Consider the following 14,268-nt stretch of genomic DNA (forward strand, 5'->3'; position numbering starts at 1 on the left):
AGAGGGTTTCTGTTGTTTTATCCATTCAGCCAGTCTGTGTCTCTTGATTGGAGAATTTAAACCATTAACATTTAATGTTATTATCGATGTTACAGGATCTGTACCAATATTTAAGTTGGCCATTGTCTTAGTTGCCTGTTACTTCTTTGTTCCTGTCTGTCGATTATTTAGTCTTCCTGGAACAGTACTTTCTTCAGAGTTTCTTGAAGAACTGCTCTGGTGTTAGCGAATTCTTTCAGGTTTTGTTTGTCTGAGAAGATTTTAATCTTTTTTTTCCCAAATGAAGGATAATCTTGTAGGGTATAATAGTCTTGGCTTAAATTGTTTCTCTCTTAACACTTTCAATACGTCTTCCCATTCTTTCCTTGCTTGTGTTGTTTCTGATGAGAGGTCTGGTGTTAGTCTGATGGGATGACATTTGTAAGTTACTTCTCGTTTCCCTCTTGCCAGTTTTAGTATCATGTCTTTATATGTGGTCTTAGACAGCCTGGCTTAGATGTGCCTTGGGGAAGATCTTCTGGGGTTGATTCTATTTGTGGTCCTTTGTATTTCTTGGGTGTGGATGGTTGAGTGCCTCTCTAAACTTGGGAAATTTTCTTCCAGGATTTCATGGAATAGATTTTCCATTCCACTATTAGTTTCTTCACCTTCTGAGATGCCAATTATTCTGATGTTTGGACGTCTAATGGAGTCTAGTATTTCTCATATATTATCCTCATTTTTTTGTTATTTTCTCTATCTTTTTGGTGTTTTTTCTGTGTCAGATGTTTTATCTTCTACATCAAAGATTCGATCTTCAGCAAGGTCTAATTGGCTCTTAATACTTTCCAGAGAGTTTTTGATTTCTTGTATTATAGGCTTTATCTCTAATAGTTCCACCTGATTCTTTCTCAGAGTATCCATTTCTTCCTTCATATCCTGGAAGGACTTCCTAATTTCCTGCAGTTCGTTGTCTCTTTTCTGTTCCAGTTCACAGAATTTGGTCACCATGAATGTTCAAAACTCTTTGTCTGTCATTTTGGTAACATCCTCCATATTTACGAGACAAGGAGGAGCGTTTTCCTTTATTGGAGACATATTTCCTTGTTTATTCAGACCTGAGGCTCTTTTTGTACTTCTAGCCATTGGAAGATGTATTCCCTTTGAAAACCTCTTAGGGGAATGTTTCTCCCACTAGGCGTAGGAGTGTTTCCTTTTGGCCGGGAATAGATGTTTGCCAACTCTCTCTTCTGTTGTTTATACCAATGAAAAACATGGAGTGCTTCACAAATTTGCATGTCATCCTTGCACAGAGGCCATGCTAATCTTCTCTGTATCATTCCAATTTTAGTATATGTGCTGCCGAAGTGAGCACAAAAGTCCTCTCCATTTCTAAAGAGTGGTGAACCTTCAACTGAGCTAATTAGCTTCACCTCAGAAGCAAATAAAAGGTCATGAGGTGCACAATGCATGTCATGCACTATTCAACCACAGACTTCTGAGAGTCCAAACACAAGTGGAGGGTGAGAGGATGAGTCACAGATCCCAGAAATTAGAGCCTGCAGCCACAGGCACCCTGGTGTCTGGCATTGTAACTTGAACCCACCTCCAGATGGGATGAGGAGGGGCATAAGCTTTTTTTTAAAGCCCCAAGACACAAACCTGAGGTCCAAAGGTGAGTTGCTTGGGGATGAGCCAAGGTCCTGGCTGAAGGGACTTGTAGCCACATGCAGCCTGGTCGCTATACAATGTTTCAAGTGATACTTCCTAAAAATCATATATTTCAAAAATGCAAATTAATTTGTATTTGGCCATTTAGATATCAGTATATGAATAATATTTTTATTTAAATGTATTTATTTACATTCATTCACTGTACATCACTACAGCATACGAAATGAGGTTTTCCATCCAGAGTACACTGTATATTGGCTCAATCAAGCACATCAACATATATGTTATCATCAACAAATAATTTTCCATTTCTTGTTTCCTGTATGTTTTTTTTTCCCATCCTTGATTACCTATCTCTTACCCTCTACCATCTCCTACTCTCTTCCTACACTGTCTCTGGTACCTATGTTTGCTTTCTATACTTCTTTTCCCTAACATTTTAGAGAGTCACTAAAGATCTTAGTTCATCTAAATATTTTCATAGCAAGCACAGCTGATATATACATTTCCATGAACACAAGTCCAACTTTAGGCATAAGCCTCAGTGAGTAGAATGAACATTCTATAAAGTAGCACCTAACTGGGGCTATATATCTTACTGCAGTCATCTAGTAGGTATTTTTAAAGCATTTTTTTAATTTCTAGAAAAAACACTTTTAGTTTATTTTTCGGAACTGTTTTTTTTTTTTAAACTTAATTTACACTCATTCCCTAAGCATCATCACAACACAAAATGTGATTTCCCATCCAGAATATACTGTGTAGTGGCTTAATCATACATATTATCAAAAATTTTCCATTTCTAGTTTCTAGTATTTTTTTAACCTTATTTCTGCCCCTCTGTCCTTTCCCACCCTCTTCTCACACTATCTCTGGTGTCTACAGTTGTCTTCCATTTCTTCCACACCAACATTGTAGTAATCATACAATTTCTTAAATAGTCTAACTACATTCAATAGTAAGTTCACTTGTTGCTATTAAGAAAACCAGTTTTAACTTAAATCAGAGAAATGCTATGAAACTTTGCTTAAAACTCAAAGTCAGGAAACAGGTTAGAATTCTGTTCAAATGGTAGGTACATATCTCAAGACAGGACATAAATTCTTACAACCAGATAACAAAGTCTAAAAGAAAATCAGCAATGTTTCAGTAAAAAGTCATAAAATTATACTTCTCCCATTCAGTCTCATGTACTTTATCTTCTATCGTGGTTCACTTTTCCCAATTAAATTCTGGTATATAATATTCAACTCCAGAATTGTCCCTATGATTATGTTGGCCATTTTCTTCATTTTTGAATTCTTATTTCTGTGTGTCTGAATTTAAATTTTGGATATAGCACAACATTGAGAATTTCTTGGAGATCTAGTCTGGTGCTGGTAAATTATTTCAGGTTTAGTTTATCAGAGAGTGTTCTTGTCTTTTATTCCTACATGAAAGATAATCTTGCCACGTACATTATTCTTGGCAGAAATTGCTTTTCCCTTAACACTTTGGATATGTTTTCCCATTCTTTCCTCGCTTGCATTGTTTCCAGTGAGAGGTCTGCTGTTAGCCTGATGGGATATCCTTTGCAGGTAACTCGATGTTTTTCTCTTGCCAATCTTAGTATCTTGTCTTTGTCTGTGGTTTTGGTCAACCTGACTACAATGTATCTTGGGAAGATCTTCTTGGGTTGATTCTATTTAAGGTCCTTTGTATTTCTTCAGAATGGATCTATGAGTGCCTCCCTAGGTTTGGAAAGTTTTCTTGCAGAATTTCATGGAATAGATTACCAATGCCCTTATGAGTCTCTTCACCTTCTAGAATGCCAATTATCTGGATGTTTGGACATTTTATAGTATCTATTATTTCTTGTTTATTATTCTCATTTTTTGGTCAATTTTCTCAGTCTTTGTGGTGGATTTTTCTATGCCAGCAATTTTCTCTTCTAAGTCTGAGATTCTATTTTCTGTACGATCTAGTCTGCTTTCAAGGGAAATGTTGACTTCCTGTATTATACCCTTCATCTCTAATAGTTCCATTTGATTCTTTTTTTATTTACATTTTTGTTATACATTCAATTACATTATTTAGCTTACAGGTGATTATTTCAATATATGAACAATTTTCCCCAGTTGAGTTGATCAGAATATAACTACACTACCTCTCTGTCTCAGCCATGCTGTCTACATATCCCTCCTCCAAATTTTCTTCCCCAGGCCCCACTCCTCCACACACCCCACATCTGGCATTCGCATCCACCTCTTATGTTTGTACATCCTTCAGCCCATCAGATTCAGTTATAGAGTGCAGGCATTTGGTATATATTAAGTGGGGACATACAGTGTCTCTCCTTCATAGTCTGGTTTGCTTCACTCAGCAGTGAATCTTCCATATTCTTCCACTTTCTGTCAAAAGTCAGGGTTTTGTTGTTCTTAATGGCTGAATAGTATTCCATAGAGTATATGTGCCACAGTTTTACAATCCATTCATCCATACGGGGGCATTTGGGTTTCTTCCATGTCTTAGCAATCGTGAAAAGTGCCACAAAAAAAACATCAATGTGCAAGCACTTTTCCAATGAGAAATTCTTCTGTCCTTTGGGTAGATGCCAAGAAATGGGATTGCTGGATCATATGGCAGTTCTATTTGTAGATTTTTGAGGAATCTCCAAATTGTTCTCCACAGTGGTTGGACTAGTTTACCTTTGATCCTTTTTTAAAGTGTGTAATTCCTCTTTTAGATCTTGCAAGAATTTTCTCACCTCCTGGAACTCACCAGCTTCTTTCTCCTTTCTCTTCTGCAGTTCATTGTCTCTCCTCTCTTCCATCTCTGTTAGCTTCACCATTATTAATGTTCCAAAATTTTTATCAAACATTTCCATGATTCCCATTGAACTGCCTGTGGGTGAAGAGGAGTTATTTTTTTCCCTTGGAGGAGAGGTATTTTCTTGCTTTCCCATATTTCTTGTGGCCCTGTGGTTATTTCTAGTCATCTCATGGATTGTATGTTTCTTCCTAATTCTTGAAGTTCAATCTGAACATTCAGGAGCAAGCAGAAAGAGGTGATCTGGAATCTCTCTGCCTTTCTGTTGTGATCACTTTGTATTTTAAAATCATCTGGTATATGTCCAGAGGACAGGTTTCTGATCAGAGGAAGAAATGCCCTTAACTTACAACAATATATGCTACATGCTGTCTATGGTGTGAACTACCCTCCTGTTGTACTGCAAGAACTTCTTAAGGTCACACAAAATGAACCAGATGACAGTTTTCTTCTCCCACCCAGTCAATTCTTGTAGCTTTGCCTCCGTTTAGTACTAGTGACTGCTGACCCAGGGGCAGTTATTGAACATGGACAAGAGACCTGGTAGGAAAGAAAGTGAAAAGGAACGTTCAAATAGGGAACAAATTCCTTTGTGTGGCATGGGTGTTCTAGATGGTAGGGAGATGTCCCAATCTGTGCTGAGTGACACAGATGAGGGTTATCTGTCTTCACTGGCCCAAATTGGGGAAGCACTTTTGTTCCAGCCCACAATGAATAGATCATTTTATAGCAACCGAATTCTAAGCATCCTCTTCTGCTCTGTCTCCCATTAGCCAGATATCAGCCTAATTCATAATAAGGATTGAAACTCCATCTTTTTCACTCTATTTTTTAAAATAGTCCCTGACATACTTGGAATTCAACAGGTTAATGAAAAACCCCTAGCTCAAGTCATTATAATGGCTTTTTCTATGGCCGCTCAATAAAATTCTTTCTCTAGTTTATTTTCACCATTTATATAGAGAAACAACTAGAATTATCAGAGGCAAGAATAACGATAAAGGTTTCTTTTCAGAATCTTTCTAATTGCCCTTAGGTTGGCTCATCGACACATTGACCTTCAACCCTCCAGTCTATGCCATTGTGAACAGCTAGCCCATGGAAGCAAAGCCATTGGTACCTCCTCAACCAGCCTGGGGCCAACAGTTGGCATAATGGCTATGTTGCTGAACTCCCATTTAGGCTTCCACAGTTCAAATCCTGGCTTAAAGTCACACCGGGCCCATGTCCATGCATGCCCAAATTCCCAAGAGAAGAATGGAGGAGAAGGGGTTACAACGTTGCTAACCTCCCAGGGAGTGATTTCTTGCTTTCTGCCTCTCTGTCTTTTTAGTGAGAGCACATGCCCTATAGCAAAAAACAAACAAAAAAAAAAAAAAAAAGAAGAAGAAATTCCGTTTCCCACCATGACATGGGAGTTAAAGTGGCTGGATCCTACATGACTAACTAGATGATTCAAGTCCTAGTCCCTGCAGCTCGAAAATCAAGCCAAGCACATGTGCATGAATGTTGCAACGTTGTGCTCTAAAGAAGGGAACAATGAAAAAGTTTACAGCAAGAGTATTTTTGTACAGATTTCTCTCTCTGTTTTTCTCTCTGTCTCTCATGAATGGACAAACACTCTGGATATATTTTTTAAAGACTGATACTAAAATTCACATGTTACTAGTTTAAAATACATTAAAGAAGTTCTCCACAGAAGAGAGACAAAACAAACAAACAAACAAACAACAAATGTTTTAATTACCAGGAAGTTTTTCTCAGATCCTTTCCTCAATATAGTCCTTTCATTCTGGAGCAGCATTGCACATCTGGCTCATTCTGGCCACTTCCTAGAGCCTGTCTTCTCTACCAAGTGATGAAATGAGGAAATACTCACTTTTCTGTACAGAATGTCAAACAGGGTTCTGGTACCAATTGGCAGAGCTTTGGAGGTTGCATTATCAGCAAAAACTTTAGTGAAGATTTTCCAAGTACATCTGAAACTCCAAAAGACAAAAATAGATTCTCTGCAGGCAAGTCCCTAAGAAGAAAGATGCTATAAAATTGAATTATTACAAGAAAATGTAATCCAGTTTAAAAGTTAAAATTCCTATATGGTAGCATCTTCTTCTTCTGCCTCCCTAGAGAACTTCAAGTACCTCTAAGTATTGTGTTATGTGATGTAAGACAGCAACATTTTACATATCTGGACAATCACAGGTGCCAATTACTCAGTATAATTCAATACTCAACAGGTACTAGACTGTAGCCAAGGAGATCCTTCTCTAAGTCTCCCATTGATGACTTTTCTATACCCAAGCAATTATCACTGTTGGGCTGAGCCTTTCTTGCATGTAATAATCAGATATGAGTGCAGATCTTCTTTCTGTAAGAAGAAGGTTGAGAGAATAACCTCTCTAAGGAAGACATTCTTGGTTCTAACCAGAGGAGCCAAAGGGAGAAAGCTGTCTTGATAGTCTTACCAATGAAGAGTAGGTAAACTCAGAGAGTTTTCTAACATTTGACAGTTATGAAAAATCCAAACCTAGATGGGTTGTCTCTGGCCATGTAGTTCCCAGAATGAACTGCCTTTCAGAATCTTCGTGTAAGCCTCATTGTAAAATCATGTCTTTTTTTTTTTTCTTTTTAAGTTGGCCGTGTTTTTTTTTCTCTACCTGGATGTCTTTGTAACAGGAATTGCTTGCACATGGGAGAACTTTTGCCTACGTAATGGCAAAAAGGAATGGGATGAGTTGAAACCTTCTAAACACAGTATGTAAGCATTTCTCCTATTCTGTCAATGTTGGAATGTTCTTTTTTTTTTTTTTTTTTTTTTTTTTACAGGGCCCCCCCCCCTTTCCCCTTTTTCACGAAAATGAAAGGGAACACTTGACTTGCTAGCACATTCGTGTCCCTAATTTATGCCCCACCACAGGATAAGTTCATGGATTGATACTGCCAGAAATGTTAATGAAAATTAAGTAAGAACCCATAGCTATCTTGCTAAGCAACATCTAATGGAGAATGGTACATTTGTATTTCTTCCCAGACTCACCCATGACTTCAACTTGTCACTTATTCTAAGTCATAGTTCCCTTATCTTAAATTTCAGATCATGAAATACCTCCCTTGCTAGTTTGTTGTTTATATTCAACATATCTATTTAAAGCATCTGGGACATGTTAGATACATCATGTATGACAGCAATTTTGATTAATATAATAATAATAATGGGGTGGATTTAGTGCAGTCATAAATGCTCTATCTGGGTGGGTCTGCGAGATCATCTGGTCTAACTCCAAAATTTTCCAAATGGAGTCTAGATTAGTACATAAACTTTCAGACAGCATCAAGGTGGTCCAACAAAACGAGACCTAGGGTTTGGGCTTCCAATCACCTTTCCAGTGTTCTTTATCCTCTACCAAAATGAAAACAATCTCCTTGCATTTGAAGGTGGCACATGCTTTAACCCACGAATTTATTATTATTATTATTATTATTATTATTATTTTTACTTTGAGAGCTGTAAACTGAATATACATCTCATTTGGAAAGATTAAGGGGAACATAATCACTGGACTTATGTTACTTAAATGTACTGCACATGCTCAGAGATATTGAATGTTCATTTGAGGTTGCACTTTGTTTATCCCCCCAAAGTCTGAAAGAATAATAGTTTATAGAATAAACAATTTTTTTTTTATTAGAGAGAAAGAATCCTGCCAGTTGGGAGCTGAATTGGCCAGGAGGTGTGAATCACAGTTCCATTTTGTTTACATGATTAAAAAAAAAGGAAACTTTCTGGGAGCAGCAGTGAAGAGAAATGCACAAAACAGTCTAGTCTGCCCCTTTGACCTCAAATGAAAGATGTCACATAGAGGGCCTCTTTGACCTCAAATGAAAGATGTCACGTAGAGGGCCTCTTTGCACAACCAGAGTTTAGGAGAATAAATGTCCACATGTGTGCTACATCGGCATCACCAAGCCTTCTCAGCTCCCCTTTCAGTGTATTAATTTCAGCAAAAAGAGACTGAATGAGTCCTTGGGTTTTCTCTGGAGCTTTGTCCTGGTATCAGCAATAGTTGTCTTCTAGAGCATCCTCAGAAGGATGGCAACTGGATTTACGGCCGGCACCTGTACCTGAAGAACGAAAGTGAGAGTCATTACAATCTGAGTTCTCTGCACTGCAAGGAGCTTGTTCTAGCTCTTGGGGACCTGCCTATCCTCCCTTCCACTCTCAGTATAGGGCCACACATCCCACAATCATTCATGTGATTCCAAGCCTATAGATTTCCTACACTTACTTGTCAACAGGGAGGTCACAGCTGGGTTCCTGATGGGCTGATGGAGAGCTCTTTTGTCGGTGGGCTTAAAGACAGAATGAGCCTCTGACATCCTCAACCTTTTATATATTGGAGGTTGAATCATTCGTCTTGAGACTCAGGTAAAAGTTCTACTTTTGATAACCATCTTTGTTGTAGTGAAGAGGGGGGAGACATTCACAGGTGGAGTGATTGGACATCTTATTCATATTGTGTAAAGTGATGTCCACTAGCCTCCCAAGAATCACAACAGGGGAGAAAAGCAAAGGTTTGATCATCCCCAGGGCAAGTTATAAGATGCCAGATCACTGTTGCTTTACTTTCTCTTTACAATTGAATAATGATATCCATAGTCTGGCTTCTCTTAAAAAAAAAAAAGAAAAAGAAAAAGGAAAGAGAAAGAAAGAGAGAAAGAGAAAGAAAGAAAGAAAGAAAGAAAGAAAGAAAGAAAGAAAGAAGAAAGAAGAAAGAAAGAAAAGAAAAGAAAGAGAAAAGAAAAGAAAAAAAAAGAAAAGAGAAAAGAAAAGAAAAGAAAAGAAAAGAAAAGAAAAGAAAAAAAGAAAGGCCAAGTAATGTAGCACATTTTATTTGGAGGGAAAAGGACAAAACTAAGTCTGGCAAGATTAATTTTAAAGACGTCATTTCTTTTATTAACAGTCTTGATTCAGTATTCCATGTTATTTGTATTTTAAAAACCCTCATATTAATATCCTGAGTTTTCTCATACACAACCATGATATCCAGGCCTGAGTACTAAAGAAGGTAACAGTGCCAATCATGTCAGTACTTTTATTTCCTGGCTCTCAATTAATGGAGGCTTCCAAACATCTAGAATCTTCCCTGCCAGCAACAGTATCAACGCCACCACAACCACCTCACACACACACACAGAACAAAACACACACACACAATTTTGTGATTTTTTTTCTAATACACTTCAGTTATACTGTGGGGAATGTGTCCCCCACACAGCCACTCAGTTTCATCTTCATCTGCTGTAGCCCATTTTTGGATATCCCACTGCTGGTATGTTCTCTATTTTGGTTCCTTAAAAGTCTCCCAGTGAGGACTTTGATTTCTGGACCTGAGGTTGGTCCTGTGCTGTTAGTGTGTCCCCATTGAAGGCCACTGTGAGTTCCTCCTATCCTGTGGCCTGATGACATGCTTAACTGGACCTCAAGTTACTGGAGACTCGTCCTCAAATAGGTCTTGCCTCAGTGCAGAAGTGGGAAGAATGCTGCTTATTCTTTCATCTGGATGATGAAAGAAGGACCTTGTGGCATCTTCTCCCACTTATGCTCACATTTACCTGTTGCAATAGGACCTGACTGAAACCAGAAAGTAGCAGGAAAGAAACTACTCAAATAGGCAGGACTTTGGGCCCCAAAGCATGTTCTCTTCCAACAGTCAAGCTCCTTATTTGTTCCAGGGTATACAGGCACCTCTTCCCTCAGGATGGCATCTCTCATAGGAGTATTCTCTGTCTAGAAAAATGGGCAGTAGCCTAGGATGCTCCACCAGTCTCCTGACTACTCCAGGAAACTCTCTGGTCTTGGCTGCTAGATAAAAGTATTAGGGCCTCTGCTCAGTACCAAAAAGTTTAAATAAAGTTAAAATTTTCTTTTAATTCAGAAAGCACAAACATAGCATCACAATGAGCTTTAGTGCTTAGCAAAGATCTCTTCATTTTCCTAAACAGTGACCTTAAAGAATTTAAAATATGAATGGAAGGCTACCTAGGCTCAAGGACTTCCTGTTCAACCTTGTGACAAGATCTAGGTGTTGACTGAAGAGGAGAGCTGGTGTAATGTTTGTGAAGATCACAAAGTACATCCAGGAGCTCTTCTGCAGCCTGCAGGCAGGCCCCAATATCACTTACTGTTACCGGTTCCACAACATTTGACCAGGTAAATGAGAAAATCTTAAAACTGGCAGCCAGTATCTGCAGATCAAGTGATGTCATTGGGGAATTTCTTGGGAATTTTCTAAAACCCTCAAGTTTTGGTTGTGCTTTACATTTTTGGATTACCTTATACCTTATACCAAGTATTAAGTGTGGATATAGCCTAGGGCAGAGCACTTCTGCCTATTGGGAATCATGTGTTGAAATCTGGACTGTGTGAAGTCACTGAAAATACTTCTCAATACTAAGAAGAGGTCGAGTACTCCATGGTAGACATCGCTTTGTGTTTTGGCGTGGCAGCGTAGTCTATGCAAGACTGCAGAAAAATAGACCCCATAACGATTGGGATATTTCATCAAGCAGACATTAGGGAATATGTGTGACATGAAGAGACATTGACTTAAAAGGAAATCAGCCTTAGGACTTACGGGTGCCTAGAAGGGCCTAACATTGCTTCACTCCACCATCGTGTTGAATTTTGTCAATACCGTTAACATCTTCAGGGAATTCTTAGTTTGACATTGTCTCTATCATTGACAAATGCAGTCTGGATTGTTACTGTAGGGAAGTGGCTCAGAAATTAAGTTCTAGATCTTTGCATTTATGAATAAACAGAATACTCTGTTTATACTAGAATTAGAGGGCTTTTACTACAGAGTAACGGGTTCTAAATCATTGAAGCTGAATACAAGAATAGTTTATTATTGTTATTTGTGATTACACTGTGTTTTCTAAACTCATCATAAGAACACAATGGACATTTCCTGGTTTTTATTAATATCATTGCAAGTAGATATTTCCATATCAGAATACTAGGCCACATTTGGGATTTTACCACATTTAAGAATTTTGTCTTAAATAATGAAAGCAATTTTTGACCCTTGTTTCTCTGTAGTAAATACTGTGTGATATAGAAGAAAAATTTGGATTCCAACCCAAGTTCTGCCACCTATTAGTTAAATGACCTTGACAGTGTTATTCCACTTTATAAGCTTTGTTTATTTTTTCTTCTGTTTAAATAAATGCAAAACTAAAAGTTAGCTCAAGTATGTTTTTTTCAGAGATGAAAATCATGACTCTTGCATTTAACACAGTGCTGGCATAAATTGATGTTGGATAAATGGTAAATCTATTTTTAAGTTTCATATATTACCTATTTTTAGGGTCTTAGGAGTGTTATTTGATTACATTACCTTATATTCTTACAAACTTTTTCAATCTTTGTGTTTCTTAAATAAGATCATTTCAGACTGAGCTGTTTTTTCCAATCACCTTGATTTCACAAAACATGATTTCTCTTATGAACCTTTATTTAATTTTCTGGATCAGACAAAAAGCACTAATCAGAGACCCTTAAATAAAAACCCATTTCCTTTGTCAAAAACATAAGTAGCTCTGCCCCTCCTTCCCGTCACTCTAGGAATGATCCTCGCATGAGGCAGATCAAGTCAAGACCTGCGTGGTGAAGCAATTGGTCAAAGAGAAAACGATGTATGAAAAAGAAGCAAAACAACAAGAAGAAAAGATTGCAAAAGTGAAAACTGAAGATGGGGAAAATTATGCCATTAAAAAGCAGGCAGAAGGAACCAGCAGTTAGCGTAATGGCTATGTTGCTGGACTCCCACATGGTCGACTGCGGTTTGCGTCCCGGACCCGGTGGCTTAAAACTTACGGCGGGCGCGTGTGCATGCATGCCCAAGATCCCGAGAGAAGAATGGAGGAGAAGGGATTGCGGCGTGACCATGCCCCCTGGGGGGTGATTTCTCGCTTTCTGTCTCTATGTCTCTCTCTGTCGGTCTGGTGAGAGCACGCGCTCTATAGCGAAAATCTCTCCAAAAAAAAAAAAAAGCAGGCAGAGATCCTCCAAGAGTCCCCAATGATGATCCCAGATTGTCAGTGCAGATTGGAAGTTGCATATATGGATCTTCAGCAGATATTAGAAAATGAAAAAGATTTGGAAGAAGCTAAAGATATAAAGAAGCACGTTTAGTACTGGATTCAGTGAAGTTAGAAGCCTGAAGCTTTTCTGTACAGGGCTATTTTTGCATTAAATACTGGGGTCCATAATACAATTCATTATTTTGACCACAGCTGTGTTTTCAAGTAGTATGAGAATGTGATTCTTTTTATGCCATTCATATATCTTCCTTTGCATATTTAATGTGTCAAATAAAGGAGTTTGTCTAATAAAAAAATAAGTAAAACAGAATGGATTTATTCAAGTTTTGCTTTCTGTAGATCATTTCAGGACCTACCTATCAGACAAAGGAGGTTTTCAATTCCTTCATTGGTCTTCTACAAAGACAGAGACAAGTTCTCTTGCAAATGTAATTCTTTAAATTTATTTATTAAATTGTTTATCTTCATTATTTTTTAAATTTGGCTATAGGGCATGTGTGCTCACCAGAGAGAAACAGACAGAGAGAGGGAAAGTGAGAAAGCAAGCCACCAGGTCTGGATTTGAACTACAGTTTGCCATGGTAGTCCAGTGTCTTAACCACCACACCATCTGCTGTCCCCCAAAATGGGAGGTTTTAAGTTAGAAAAGGAGAAGCAAGTGTTGGATGGTTTTACTTTTGGTTCTCTTGGGTGATAACCAAAACAGACAGCCTGCAGTGAATGAAACCATTTCTCTAGGCTTGCACTGTAGGATTGTTTTTTGCATATATTTAAAACTGACCAAGGAATCCTAAAAAGATTTAGGCCTTCGATAACCCTTTCTGTTGAGGATAATGGAAATCCCCCATAGTGAAAATCTTAAGTGCTGAATTAAAAGCAAAGTGTCTACTCCACCTCTGAGTGTGTTGGCCCTCGGTGCAGCTTCATGGCTGTGAAACATGCCCATTTGAAGCAAGGGTGCCCCCTTCCAGATCTCTATGTTAGCCAATACAGAAAGCTCCCAAGCTATCCCACCTCTGACTGTGTGGGCCCTCTGGGTCACAATTTATGTCTGTGAAGTCCCCCACCCCAGCCAAGGTGCCCACTTACAGACCCCAGTGGAAGGCAATTTCACTGTCCTTCTTGTTCTTCTCTGTCACTTCTAACTTTTCTATTTGTTCACTTTTTTTGTCCATTGTTTTTAATTTTTTTTCTGTTTAATTTTTTAAAAATTTATTTATTTTATTTACATTTCTTAATACATTAAATCACATTATTTAGCTTACAAGGTGATCATTTTAATATGTAAACATTTCTCCCTGGTCGAGCTGATCAAAATATAACAACACTACCTCCCTGTCTCAACAATGCTGTTTTCATATCCCTCCTTCAAATGTTTTCCCCAGGCCCCACTCCTCCACACACACCACATCTGACATTCACATCCACCTCTTGAGTTTGTACATCCTTTAGCCCGTCTGGTTCAGTAATAGAGTGCGGACATTCAGTATAAAATAAGTGGGGACATACAGTGACGCTCCTTTATAACCTGACTTGCTTCACTCAGCAGTAAATCTTCCATATTCTTCCACTTTCTGTCAAAAGCCAGGGTTTTGTTGTTCTTAATGGATGAGTAGTATTCCATAGAGTATATGAGCCAAATTTTTCAATCCATTTAGCCGTACGGGCGCATTTGGGTGGGTTCCATGTTTTAGCAATCGT

The 14,268-nt window shown here is 38.2% G+C and overlaps 1 non-coding gene and 1 pseudogene across 1 annotated transcript; one reads left to right on the top strand and one right to left on the bottom strand.

The window, feature by feature from the left end:
- Positions 1 to 1,247: 1,247 nt before the first annotated feature.
- Positions 1,248 to 1,354, bottom strand: LOC114006402 (U6 spliceosomal RNA). The gene has a single exon (XR_003548121.1). It is a non-coding gene; the product is annotated as a U6 spliceosomal RNA (small nuclear RNA).
- A 9,218-nt stretch (positions 1,355 to 10,572) lies between these two features.
- On the top strand, positions 10,573 to 12,687 carry LOC102500194 (tubulin-specific chaperone A-like; annotated as a pseudogene).
- The last annotated feature ends 1,581 nt before the right edge of the window (positions 12,688 to 14,268 follow it).

The sequence above is a fragment of the Tupaia chinensis genome, unplaced genomic scaffold (assembly GCF_000334495.1).
Source record: "Tupaia chinensis unplaced genomic scaffold, TupChi_1.0 Scaffold147534_1, whole genome shotgun sequence".
In the NCBI taxonomy this organism is placed as follows: domain Eukaryota; kingdom Metazoa; phylum Chordata; class Mammalia; order Scandentia; family Tupaiidae; genus Tupaia; species Tupaia belangeri.